This window comes from Pteropus medius, unplaced genomic scaffold (assembly GCF_902729225.1).
Source record: "Pteropus medius unplaced genomic scaffold, Ma_sr-lr_union100, whole genome shotgun sequence".
In the NCBI taxonomy this organism is placed as follows: Eukaryota; Metazoa; Chordata; class Mammalia; order Chiroptera; family Pteropodidae; genus Pteropus; species Pteropus medius.
This window is the reverse complement of record NW_024352785.1, coordinates 18,573,253-18,587,627: the sequence shown is the minus strand read 5'-3', so window position 1 is coordinate 18,587,627 and position 14,375 is coordinate 18,573,253. Positions and strand designations below refer to the sequence as shown.

At 37.6% G+C, this 14,375-nt stretch overlaps 1 protein-coding gene across 1 annotated transcript in view; it reads right to left on the bottom strand.

The window, feature by feature from the left end:
• Window positions 1-14,375, bottom strand: part of MEGF10 (multiple EGF like domains 10) — a 332,427-nt gene that overhangs the window by 237,876 nt on the left and 80,176 nt on the right. The window contains exon 5 of the mRNA XM_039848592.1: window positions 6,475-6,537. The gene's annotated coding sequence lies outside the window, so the exon portion shown is untranslated. The remainder of the gene's footprint in view (window positions 1-6,474; window positions 6,538-14,375) is intronic.

Here is a 14,375-nt window from a genome sequence, read left to right as displayed (position 1 = left end):
TGATTAGAACAGAATTAAGGATCTCTATTCAACAAACAAAATGATGGATAGAGTTAAGACAGAAGACTGGAAGGAGATATTTGCAAAATGTAAAACTGATAAGGGACCAATGTCCAGAGTATATACAGAAATTTTGCAAAGCAACTACAAAAAGATAGGAACTTTGGAAGAAAATAGACAAAGAATATAACAAAGGAGTTTACTGGAAAAGAAACAAAAAGGCTCAGAAGCATATGGAGAGGTATTCTAACTAATTAGTATTCAGAGAAATGCAAATCAAACCAAAAGGAGGTCAGTTTTTTTCAATTTAATCTGTAAATTTAATGCAATCTCAATCAAAATATTAGCAAGTTTTTTTTTGTATATTGACAAACTAACTCAAAGTTTATAGGGAGAAGCAAAAGACCAAGAATACTCTATATTGAAAAAGAAGAACAAAGTCAGATAACTCCTCCAAATTAAGACTTACTCTAAATCTACAGTAATCAAGACAGCACAGTATTGATGAAATAATAGACATAATACATCAATGAAGCAGAATAGAGCACTCAGAAATAGACACATACAAACGTAGTCACTGATCTTTGGCAAAAGAGCAAATGAAAAAAGGTAGACATTGTGACAAACAGTGCTAGAACAACTAGACATCCACATACCAAAAAATGAATCTAGACACAGACTATATGCACTTCCCAAAAATTAACTCAAAATGGATCATAGACCTCAATGTAAAATGTAAAACTATAAAGCTCTTAGAACATAGCATAGGAAAAAATCTAAATGACCTTGGGTATGACAACGACTTTTTAGATACAATACCAAGGGATGATCCATGAAAGAAATAACTTATAAGCTAGACTTTATTAAAATTAAAAACTTCTGCTTTTCAAAAGATAGTGCCAAGAGAATGAAAAGACAAGCCACAGACTAGGAGAAAGTATTTGCAAAAGGCACATCTAATAAAGGACAGTTATTCAAAATATACAAAGAAATCTTAAAACTCAACAATAAGAAAACTAAAAACCAGATTAAAAAATAGACAAAAGACCTGAACAGAAACCTCACCAAAGAAGATATACATATGGCAAATAAGCATGTGAAAAGAAGCTCCACCTCATGTGTCAATAAGGAAATGCAAATAAAAAAAATAATGAAATACCACTACACACTTATTAGAATGGCCAAAATCCAGAACACTGACAACACCAAATGCTGGTGAGGATGTGGAGCAACAGGAACTCTCGTTCACTGCTGTTGAAAATGCAAAGTTATACAGCCACTTTGGAAACAGTTTGGTAGTTTCTTACAAAATGAAACATACTCATACCATATGACCCAACAATGGTGCTTCTTGGTATTTACCAAAATTAATTGAAAATTCACACCAAAAACTGTTCACAGATGTTTATAGTAGCTTTATGCATAATTGCTACAATTTGGAAGTAACCAAGACATCCTTCAGTAAGTGAATGAATAAACTGTGGCACACCCAGACAACGGACTATTACTCAGTGCTAAAAAGAAGTGAATAACTAAAAAATGGCATAGAGAAATCTTAAATGCATATTACTAAGTAAAAGAAACCATTCTAGGATACATACTATATGATTCCACCTATATGACATTCCTGAAAAGGCAAAGCTATAGAGACAATAGAAAGATCAGTGGTTGCTAGAGGTTAGGGAAGGAGGAGGGATGAATCAGTGGATCACGGAGGATTTTTAGGGAACTGAAACTATTCTATATGATACTATAATGGTGGACACATGTCATTACACATTTGTCAAAACCTACAGCATGTCTAACACCAATCCCTAATGTAAATTTGGACTTGAGGTGATTATTATGTGTCAATGTTGGTTCATCAGTTATAAAAAATGTCACACTCTGGTGCAGGAGGTTGATATGGAGGAGGCTGGTGCGGGGCAAGGTATACATGGGAACTCTTTTTACTTTCCCCACAATGCTCTCATGAACCTAAAGCTGCTTTAAAAAGTAAAGTCTGTTTAAAAGACGAAAAACAAAATGAGCATCACTTTGCTCTTGTAATATTGGCAGATACGGGAAAGCTGGGTATTGCCAAGTTTGGTAGAGAGGTGGAGATACCGTGCTCTGCTGGTAGGCATGTAGACTGGTGCACATTCTACAGCACAAACTGTCAAATCTATAACGCCATTTGGTCAGATTATGTGGGCGCATACCTTGAATCTATTCCTGAGTATTTATCACAAAGGTAGTTTCTCACACATCTACAAGGGACATAGAGGAGAATATGCATTTCAATGTTGTTTGTAGAAACAGAACTGAGGGCTATCTGGGTGCTCATTACCTGGCACAGGGGAAGTTAAGTATGGTGGCTGCAGCAGTTAGAAGGCCACAGACCTGATATACAACACATGTGATATTAAAAACATGGTGAAAAAAATAAAAATAGAATGAGATCAAGAATATAGTGTGACTAGAAGTGAATTTATATATATACCCCCAAAGTACACATACAAATAAAAGAAACTTCATTAAATATATTGGAATAGTTCCTTACGTGGAAGGAAGGGAATAGGGGTGAAGATGTGGATAAAAATTTATAAAAGTAAAAAAAAAAAAAAAAACCTAAATTGAATGACATCTATGTATAGACCTATGGTAATATGCCATGAACAGAGGAGAATGGTTGGTTAATTTAAACCTCTGCACCTAAGATCAAACTAAAGAGAGATGATAGATAAATAAAAGATACCATTCTGTCTCCCATTAGGGACACTGAAATACCACCACTACCACCACCACTCCAGAGGATTCCATTATTAACCCATTTGATCTCGGTCTTACATGTAACTTTGAAGCTTTTTGTATGAAAACTATTAAGAAGGCCTTTTATTTCAGGGTGTAAATACCATTCATCCAATCTTTTACCCTCATCTCATTAAGTCTTTTCCTACTTTTCATAATTTGTGTTGCCATTTCTGATGTCTCCCCTGCTCATTACACCCTGATATGAACTAACCAAATGGGAGAATAAAGGAAGGGTCTCCTTACATAGGGGGAGAGAGAGCATCATAGAGGGTAAAAACAGCATGTGCAAAGGTATGGTGGCAGATAGGACATTTGGAGAACTGCATTTCGACCATTTCAATCCCTGGTAAGTGAGAAATGCGAGCTCTAGGAGATGAATCTACAGAGGGCGACAGGGTCAGATCAATTCTCAGATGACTGTAGGTGAGGCTAAGGAATTGGAATTTGAACCTGAGGCAAACATGAAAGAATGTTAAGCAAGGAAGGGTGTAACTTGATTGGATTTGTGTTTAGAACAATCACTCTAAACACAATATGGGGGAAAAAGGTGGGGGACAAGAAAGCGGGAGCCTCCTTAGAAGGATGTTCTAGTAGTCCATGCTGGAATGTTCATGAATTTAACAAAAGACCCTAGTAGCCTGACTCTCATAGTGAATTCGGCATCTAAATGTAAAGTCAGAGGACTAGATAAAATGGTTTGTACAGGTCCTTGCTAGCTCTATGATTTTCAAATCCCATTTATTTCATATTCAATCAAAGAAGGAAGTGATGAAGCATAAGCAAAGATATTTGCAAATTTTTTATCAATATGCAGAACTCACATTCAGCAGACAGGAGGCATTAAAGGCTATACACGATGTTGATTGCCTAGACAATTCCCTGTGATAAAGCACACTTTATAATTAATGATAAATTTTTTTGATTCAGGTGAGATCTGGTGTTCTCGAAAGTTTTAGTGTTTGAAATTTTATGGAAAAACTGTTCAATTTAATGCTGAATATTCTAAACAGGAGCAGAAATATTTTAACATCACCAGAGTCACTCCTGCATCTCCCATCCTAAATAAGATTGGATTTGATAGAAAAATCTAGGGCATTGCCATGACAATTACCAGGCTTAGTCTTAGTTCCACTCAGGTTTTATATAACTCCAATCAAACAAAAAGCAGAGGGCTATAAGGGTCAGAGATGGGTGCTCACTTCTGCCTCTCATTATCAGAGTGTTCGGACTCCAACAGTAACACAACACGTTAAGCCACTGGTTCTCAATCTTGGCCGCATGTTAGAATCATCTAAGGATCTTTTACAAATTACTGATGCCTAGGCCTTCTCCCTAGAGTTTCTGATTTAATTGGTCTGGAATGAGAAGGCTTTGAAATCTTTCCAGGTCATATTAATGTGTGGCCAGGGTTTAGATCCATGGCATTAGATAATTACCATGGCAATTCTCAAGGTGCCACACAGGGATGGCTACAAGTTGGGGATATTCTCCAAGTGGCTGGCAGTCTGGATTCTTGTGTGTTTGGATTATTTCACGGTTTGGCAAAAATAATAGAACAACCACATTACAAATAAAACAGTTCTATTATTGATGTCCTATCTAAAGGTTCCCAGTGTTTTCATAAAACATATTTCATGGTTTTATAGAATTTTTTTTTTAATGGAGCAAGAGGAAGTAGGGGAAAAGGGAAGAGAGGGAGGAAATGCAGAGATCTCATCTAGAGTTCGTACATAGGAGTTTGAGAACCTCTGGGTTTAAGAAGGAGCTGGGCTCAGTGCAAAAAAGCAGCAGTTGTACAGGATACCACCTGCTTCCAAACATGCTCTCAGGGCTTTTTGAGTTTCTATTATAATTTTTTTTTTTTTAATAATCATGGTTCATAATATTGCCAAGTGATCTATCTGGGTGTCTCTATCTGTCTCTCTGTCTCTCTGTCTCTCTGTCTCTCTGTCTTTCTCTCTCTCTAAGTCCTAAATCAATAGAAGATATTTTATCTTATTTTCTTGCATCTTTAAAATAACACAAATTAGTCTTAGGAATCTCTAGCACCTTGTTGTTTCCGTACTAGAAAACTGTTAGATCTTAGTCATCAGCCTGCTGCACTGTTCCTTTTTCAGACACATACACCATCCACAATTTTTCTGATATCCTTGCTTTTGACTGGTGTGGCTGAATCAAAGCAGCTGAATCAAAGCAGCTAAATTTGATACAAATTTAATGTTATTTCCTTCAAGACTTAACTTCTCTCTGGGCTCGAAATACTGAACAAGCAATCCTTGGCCTCATTCGAACCCTATGAATGCATTTTTTACACAAGAAATTCAGGATTTCAACAATAGACCCATTCTACTGGACAATGATGCTGATTGGAGATGTAACTACATGGACCTCATCTTGTAACAGAAGCCCAGTATCTCACCCTTGATCATGTTCTGTACATGACCACAGACAGTCCAAACTGCAGACAGCTCCTTTTTATTTCCCTATTGCTATAGAGTGAATGTTTGTGTTGCCCCTAAATGTGTTGAAACCAAATCCCCAATGTGGTGGCATTGGAGGTGGGCTGCCTCACATTTTTGAATACCCTCTTCTCTCATAATTGGGAGCCTACTCGCCCCTCCTGCCATGTGAGGACACAACAAGAAGACAGCCATCTACGAAGCAGGAAACAGGTTCTCACCAGATGCTGAATCTGCCAGTGCCTTGATCTTGGATGTTCCAGCCTCCAGAAATGTGAGAAATAAGTTTCTGTTGTTTATAAGCCACCCACTGTATAGTATTCTGTTCTAGTAGCCAGAACTGACTAAAAATCCCCCATTTGTCAACCCAGAGTCTCTAGTTTTTCTTTCCAAGGAGACTGACTTCTATATTGATGTGATTAAAGTCCCTCCATGGGTTTCCTCTGGGACCCTCCTCAATAACTGTGAGTCCCTTCAGAGTGAAGTCGACATTCTCTGGAATATTAGCAGTCTGATTGCTTAAGATGGTCTTCATCCTCACAGCAGATGTGGCAAAGAGCTTGAGGCCTCCCAATATGGATATCGGTAGGGGTCTTATATAGCCTTTCTTTTCGTCATTGTAAAAAATTATTATATAAAATATAATTTTATCAAAATATAATTATGTATTAGTTTCCTAGCACTGCTATAACAATATACCATAAATTGGGTGGCTTTGAATAACAGAAACTTATTGCCTCACAGCTCTCATGGTCAGAAGTCTGAAATCAAGGTGTCAGCAGGGCCATGCTCCCCCTGAAATCCATAAAGACATTTTTCTTTACCTTTCCCTTGTTTCTGGTGGTTCGCTAGCAATCTTCGGTGTTCCTTGGTTTACATCTGCATAACCCTAACGTCTGCCTTCATTGTCACATGGTATTCTCATTTTGTGTCAGTGTCACTATCTTCACATGGCTGTCTTCTTATAAGAACACCAACTATATTGGATTATGGGCCTATCCTACTTCAATATGACTTCATCTTAACTAACTGTATGTGCAATAGCCCTATTTTTAAATAAGTTCATATTCTAAGGTAGTAGGGGTTAGGATTTCAACATAACTTTTTGAAGGACACAGTTCAACCCATAACAATATACAACTAGATTATTAAGGGCTTTATAAATGTACAAAATCTAAATTTCTAAAGAAATTGATTCATTAACTTCTACATGCCAAGATACCTTTTGATGAAGCCATTTCATTTCTGGTACTCTTCACGAAAGGTCCAAAGATGAGGTGAATCTCTGCAATAAAAAGAGAAATCTTTGACTAAAAGAATACGCCCTTAGGTCTAGTCCTCTATAATTTATCTTCTTTTCAATTAAAGCAAAAGAGAAAATGAAAAGAAACATCTCTCCTTGTTATTTGTTACCAAATTTTAGTTGAGAGTTTATCTTAAAATCTTGAGTCATGTTGGAAAGGAGAATGTTTTTAGGGAATATGAAAAGGTACCATCTTTGTTAGTGTGAAACATGAGAATCTAAAAAGACTGAGAAAAAAAGCCACTCTAATTTTTGAAGGCTATTTTTATCTGTTTGCTGTACTTATGATAACTTGCATCAGAAAGACTTTGATGATAAAAAAAAAGTTATTCCTCAAGGTTTTTATTGGTAAAATGACCTACATTTTTTTCTATGCCATTGAATGAAATTCTATCCTTCAATCTACTGAACCAAAGAATATTTCTACTAAGGATCTAATGTCATGAAACCAAAGAGAAAGTTTAGACTTTTTTCTCCTTTCATATAAACTTACACTAAAAATACTAAAAAATGCTAAAAAGATTCAAGGTATAAATAGGTAGATTGGTAAATATCAAAACCTCAAATAGTATTTTACTTTCCCACTATGTCTGTAACAGAGGAAAGTACTGCCCAGACAAGCTGAGTAGACAGAGAGTATGAGAGGCCTCACTTTGAAGATAACTAAGACTTTTCCTGAGTATTGAGATAGAATGTCCTCAACCACACTGCCCCAGCATGAGCATGGTCATGTTGGTGCCTTGCAGTGACAGGCTATAAGTGACAGAAATCCAACTCAAACTGCTGTAAGAAAAGGAAAGAAAAAACCAGGCTTGTAACTAATTAAACATGCCTGGACAAAGTGGCTCAACAATGTCCCCAGGATTCGGCTCTCTAACACCTTCTTTTCTTTCTGCTTTCTTTTCAGGCTTACGCCTTCCAGTTTCAAGTTCAACAAAAAGGAAACACATTTCTGTAGTTCCAAGATGGGCCCTTGCAACTGGAATATCTGTCCCTCTTGAACTGTGGCCAAGGGAATGAAAACCCTATTGGACAGCCTGAAATCAGTGCCCACTCCAGAAATGAGGAGGTTAGGTCAGCATTATCTGAACTTCAAAGGTTGTGCTGGGGAGAGACAAAATCAGGAGCTGTTACCAGGGGCGTGGAGACTGAGTTGGCAAAAACAAGCCACGCCCATTTCGAATGAAGATAAAGAATATAGCATAGGAAGAGAAGTACTTGGAGAAATGAGCTGAAACTTAAGTCTTCTCTTTCCAAAGCTGAGATAAATACATATGATTAATTTTGACTCTTCCTGTGGTCCATCAGAAGTAGTGTATCAAATGATAACTACTCTAAAGATGCAATGTAGATGAACCTCAAAAACATTTATATTAAATAAAAGAAGCCAGACACAAATGGTCACATATCGTATGATTTCATTTATATAAATATCCAGAAAAATGTACATCCATAGAGACAGAAAGTAGATTGCTGTTTTTTAGGGATGCACATTTTTCTAGATATTTATTTATATGAATGAAATCATACAATATATGACCATTTGTATCTGGCTTCTTTTATTTAGTATAATGTTTTTGAGGTTCGTCCACATTGTATCTTTAGAGTAGTTATGATTTTCAGCCGACCCAAACCCATCGTATTTGGGTATCTAGTTCACCTCCACTGCAGAGAACACAGCAGTTTTGGCCAACAAACATTTCACTCGGTCACTGGCTACATACAGTTTATACCTTGGACAGCCTGTGTCTTTGCTTAGGCATCTAAATGGCAGGGATCTGACCGCACCAGAGAGCTCTGTGTTTTACATTCCATTTTTTATCCCATTATTTTATTCTGTGTACACAATATGATGCTTTGTTTATAGAAGGTGCCTCAAGAAATTCTTGCTTAAAAGGCTAGATGAATGAAAATCATACACTATTAAGGCTAAAAGGATCTTGAAAATTCATCCAGCCTTTTCTGAAGCCTCCAGGAAGGGCATATACTCAAGCCAACTCAAGTAAATGAGAATTTACTCAATTTTTTTAACCTCTAGCAAAAATTTCTAAATCCATTTTCATAAAATAGAATTAACTTGGCATTCAACAACTCTATCTAAAACTTTCTCGCCACATGTGATGTGAATGTGACAGAGAGAAAACACACTGGGCTGGGGACTAAGCTGTCTGGAGCGGGGCCTGGCTCTGTGGCTCACAGGGCCATGACCTCAGCAGCATCGTTTACCCTGTAGGGATTTTATGTGCTTCATCCACAAAATTATAGGGGTTGACAAGAGAATCACTAAGCCCACTTCAATTCTAAAATTCTATTAATCCTTATCATTTATGTGCCAGGATAATCATAGTGAGGCTCTTTTAATATGACAACTTAACTGTGTGATATGTCTTCCCTTGCTTTACTGATTTAAAGGGATAGAATACAAATGTTTTCTCTTATTCACCTGGTAGGACTTTAAGATTAACATCCCCTCCTGTCACCTCAGGAAAAGAGAATTCTATTTTTAGCTGTTAACAATTTTAGGGTGTACTTTTGAGGAGCCATTAAAATCTATACTGAAAGAATAACAGGAAAAAATGTTCAGAAGAGAAGGAGTCTCTCTGACAAAAACTCAAAGAAAGCAGTGAGATTTCCTCCAGACTAAAAAGAAATCACAGATCTTGGACAAGGATGTGGAGGGAGGATGGTGAAGAAGCCCATGAACCTATCCTGAAGAAGTTGCCCAAAAACTGAAAGATAACTACACGTTCACAGAAGCTCACGGGAGCCAAGTCATTACCACTAACTGCCTAACTGTCAATTAGGCATGAACTCCCTTAACCTATGCCCAGAGCCCTCCCTATGGATCATTCTGGTGGTTGAATAGAGGAGTCCACTTTTCGGCACCTAGCATCCTGTGACTGAGTGCCCATCAGTGCAATAGGCGTTGTTCAATCTGGGCCTGAATACCTCAAGTGGACATTCCCTACACAATGCACCAGGACACAAGAAGCTGGGACATTTAGTGGAAAGGAGGTAAAGAAACTGAGACCTCCTGAGTCAAAGCACTGAGGAGGTCTGTGAAACCCCAAGAGGGGCAGAGCCAGGTTTTGTGGGGCCCAAAACATATACAATTTGGGGGCCTTCTTTAAGAAAATGAACACAATAGTACACACATAAAATCAGATAAGAATGTGAATATATATTTAGAAGGAGATAAGAAGTCATAACATAGTATAAGTTTTTTTTAAACTGACAAAGATCACAAACACCGTAAAATCCAGAAAAATGTTTTATTCATTAACTGCCAGATCCACCTCTATTGTACTTGTTCTCTACATTTATTGGTTGCATAATATTTGATCACCTCTTCATAGGAATGATTTTATAACATTTCCTATTGGAAAAATAGAAAGATCGATTAGTCTTTCCTCTAATATAGTTGATCAAAAATATTTTTTTTTGATAGCTGGAATGCATAAAATGTGACTTTACACATGGATATCAATGTTTTGTAGTACTGCTGTAGGTACTATAAGTACAGAAATACTTTTGTGCCTATAAGTACAGAAATTCTGTTAGATTCTATGTTGTACAACTCCTATCAAAAAGAAAAAAGACCATATATGCGGCGTGTTTATGACTGCATATACTGCATTATTTTAAAAAATTCTTATCAGTGAGAATCTTCATTTTAACTAGACATCAGTGAGAACCTAATTCTTCACTTAAAATTTTACACATCAGATATAACCAAAAGAATTGAAAGCCGGTTATTGAAGAGATATTTGTACACTCATGTTTGTAGCAGCATTATTCACTAGGTCAAAAGGTAGAAGCAACCTAAGTGTCCAGTGAAAGATGAACAGATACACAAAATGTGGTATATCCACATAAAGGATTATTATTCATCATTAAAAAGGAAGATGCTGACACATGCTACAGCAAGAATTCATCTTGAAGACATGCTAAGTGAAATAACCTGGTCACAAAAAGGACAATAATTGTATTATTCCACCTATATATATATGAAGTATCTGTGTCCCACTAAATGCAAATTAAGGCATCCTTAGCTCAACTTCCTCTTATTTGGATCTCAGAGATGCCTCAGATGTCTCACCCCCATTCAACGCAAGAGAAAGTGTGTCACAAGGAAAGTCAAACTGGAAAGAAACAGTGATCTGAACTGATTATGGTTAAAATGTATTACTTTGCAATTTTTAAAAATAAAACATGTGAACATATGTCTAGGGTATCCTCTGAGACCTTGGAAGGGGACCATGCAAAATGAAGGGCCCTGAAGGGCAAGCTTCTTTGGCTTCTTGGTAAATCCACCTCTGAGTTCCCATTTCACTTAATATCCTTTCTATCAGTATCATTCTTACTTGTTTGGTCGTCACATGATATGGGAACTGCCAGGTCAAAATTCTTTGTGCAATAATCCTTTTGGATAGACATTCTATATCACTACTTATATTCTCTCCAAATATGTCTAGTCTCTTTAACTTGTCTTTGCAGCTACTGTTTTTCAAACATTTTATCATGCTTGTATCTGCTTGATCTATCACAGATTGTGAACTGCTTAAAACCAAGAAATATTTCCATCATGAAAGTCAGTAAAATATTATAGGTAATCACATGCCTGATAAATGTATTTGGATAAGGTAATGCATTTGTGTATGTGTGGAGGGGGTCTCCTCTGAAAATTTACCAAGTTATTCATATCCATCTTCAGTTGTGGGGTCCAGAAGTTGACATAGAACTCTGCCCAGGGTTTTTTAATTTTGTTTTATTTTATTTTAGTGTGTGTGTGTGTGTGTGTGTGTGTGTGTATGTGTTTACTATAAAACATATCTACATCTGTATCAGTTAGGAATTTAGTTCAACTGTGAATAGCAGAGACCTGAAAAAAAAGTGATTTAACTATGATTTCTTTCTTGCATAATAAGAAACGCAAAGGTGAGCAGTCCAGGGCTGGTGTAGGAACTCCCTATTGTCACTAGGAAACCAGGTTCCTTTCAGCTCTCTGCTCTGGCAGTGCTGTCTCTTATCCTCATGCTAACAATATGGTTGCCAGAGTACCAGCCCTTTGTAGGCCATCATATCTGCATTCCTAGCAGAAAGAAGGATAAAGGAAGTGGGAAGGCTAAAAACATGCTCCTAAGAGGCCTGTCCCTCTTTTCAGGAATGTTCTTGGAAGTTCTGCTAAAAAACTGCCTATACCTTATTGGCCGCCCCTAGATGCAAGAAGTGAGGTAGGGAGAAATTTAGAAACATGGTCTTTTACTGGATACATGTCTACCCAAAATGAAAATTGGGGCTCTGGTACCACAGAGAAGAATGGATATTGGGTAAATTACCATCACTTCTGCCGTAATGCCTCACACAAACTGTGAATAGAATCCTAGGCTGCCCTTTGCCTCGCCTCTCTCTCTCCCACCCCAACTTAGGAACCAACATCCTCTTACTTCACAGAGAAGACCAGAAATTCATTCACTTTTAGAGATAATGACGAGAATTTTTTAATACTACCTTTGCCAGGAATTTGTGTTTTAACCAGAAATAAAGCCTTGAGTTAGAGAAATAAAGTCATTTTCATACATACCCAGGTATCAATAAGTAAGATATGGATGATTGGGTTTGGGAAAGAATGATTGCATTTGGACTCTCTTGTCTCTGAAAATTAGATCACACAAGATAATGTTCCTGTTTGCTTTCTTCTTCTTCTTTTTTTAATGTTCCTGTTTTAATTTCAGTGCATCTCTGAGCACTAATGGTAAATGTATTACCCACCATGAATCCTAATTATTTTTTATTTTTTTATTTGCCCATAGCTCATCATTTCCCTGATTATAACTATGTAGTATTTTTTTTTTCTCCCTGAAATGGGTGAACATCTTTTTAACACGAATGCTAATTGGGTTTTTTGGTGCTGTGTTTTTTATTGGATGTTAATCGTTCGCACAGTAGTCAAGGAGGCATGGCGGCGAAGTGCTTTTCATTTTGTGTTGTGGTTACTCATAACAGGTCTGCTTCAGCACATACTCTGCAGCAGTGAGAGATGGTAGGAGACATTGTATTCCACCAAGTCTGTCAAGTGGGCACTAAGCAGAAAATGAGGTTTAGTTTCCTATGCTGCAATAAAACATATGCTTATAAAGGAACACAATTGCCTCTGTATTACTGTTGTTTTATTTTGAGTACTATGAGGTCTTCAGGCAAATATTTCTGCAAACAGCTTTGAGAAAGGATGGTAATAACTTGCATTTGTAGAGTATGTTCTGGTTTATAAAGCATTTTCAGGTTTATTGTCAGTGCCCAACTTTTCTCTGCTCTCAGCTGCTAGCAAATGGGATCTGTTTCACAGCTTTGAGCTGGCCTCTGGGACATAGCTTTTGATCTCCTTTGCCTCTAGAATGGATACTAGCAGTTTTAATAATGGCCTAAAATCACAGGTTTCCAGGAGCAAGAGCAAACTCACCATTACCTGATCTTTTTCTTCCCCCAAAGAATGCTATTCCCTTCGAAGAAAATAACTGTCTGCCAGGCAAGTCAGTGAGGGCAAGAGGATTACAGAAAGGAGAGGGATGTTAGAGGGTAAGGATAGTTCCTTTCCATCTCCTTTTATCCTTTCCCCTGTTCTCATTCCATGGTAACCTGATGCAAGACTACTGTAGGCCAACAGATGCACTTATGTTTCTTTGAGCCATCAATAAATCAATCACCGAACCTCAGAGTTGACAAAAAAAGATAAAAGATGTGAAGACCAATCAACCAGATCTGTACTTGTCACCTTTCAGTTTCATCTTCTAGGAGCAATAGGATCAAGAGTTGGAGTTCCCAGGGAAAACAGGCCAACATGGTCACAGATAACAGGACCTTGCTCCATCCCACATTCTATCTCATCTTCTGAATATTCAACCTCTCTTACTATAAAAAGCTCAAGCATCTCCCATCTTACAAGGAAAAACACTCAAGTATCTCTCATCTCTGGAGCTCATGCTTAATACCTTTTAACTCCTTCTCATCGAAAAATGTCCTTACAGTGCCCCACGCTCATCACTGCTTTCTCACTTTTCATCCAATCCTCAGCCTATTGAAATCTGGCTTACTCCCATCACTATTCTCATCCTCATCTCCAATTACTTTCTACTGACAAACCCAATACACATTTTCAGTCTTTTTATTGCAAGACTGCAGCATTTGGCATGTTGACCTTTTTACTCTTTTGGCTGCTGTGACACTGGCCTCTCCTGACCTCCCTATGGTTTGTTCCAACACTTTCCCAAGCTCCCTTCCCAGGTTCCCATCCCTGTTTCTTGCATTTCTTTCTCTCCACACCTCCCTGGGTTAGTTAATTCATTCCTTTGCTTTCAATTACTGCCTATACACTGATGCTTCTTTAATCTGCACCTAGTGCCCATTTTTCTCCCCCAGCCTCAGACTCAGGTATCATTTTTCTACAAGAATGCCTCCACTGATTTATCCTAAAACTAAACATCTTGTCTCCCTTTAAGTCATCTTCCTTCTCTACTCCATTTTTCGTTTGATGGTTCTATCATCCACTCACTCTCCCAAGTTAAAAAGCCCAGAGGCTCCTCTACTCTTCATCAACCCAACATCTAATCTTTTACATATTCCTTGACTCATCTCTTCTCTCTGTTCCTGCTATTATGACTTTAGTTCTTAACTTGTCACCTCCTGCCTGAACAACCGCCACATCTCCTAACTGATATCCACATTTGCACGTTTTCCTGCCAGAGTGTTTTGCCTGAGATGAGAATCTAAACAACGGGATAAAATCCAAGGTTTTTACTGTGCCATGCACAGGGTTCTAGCCT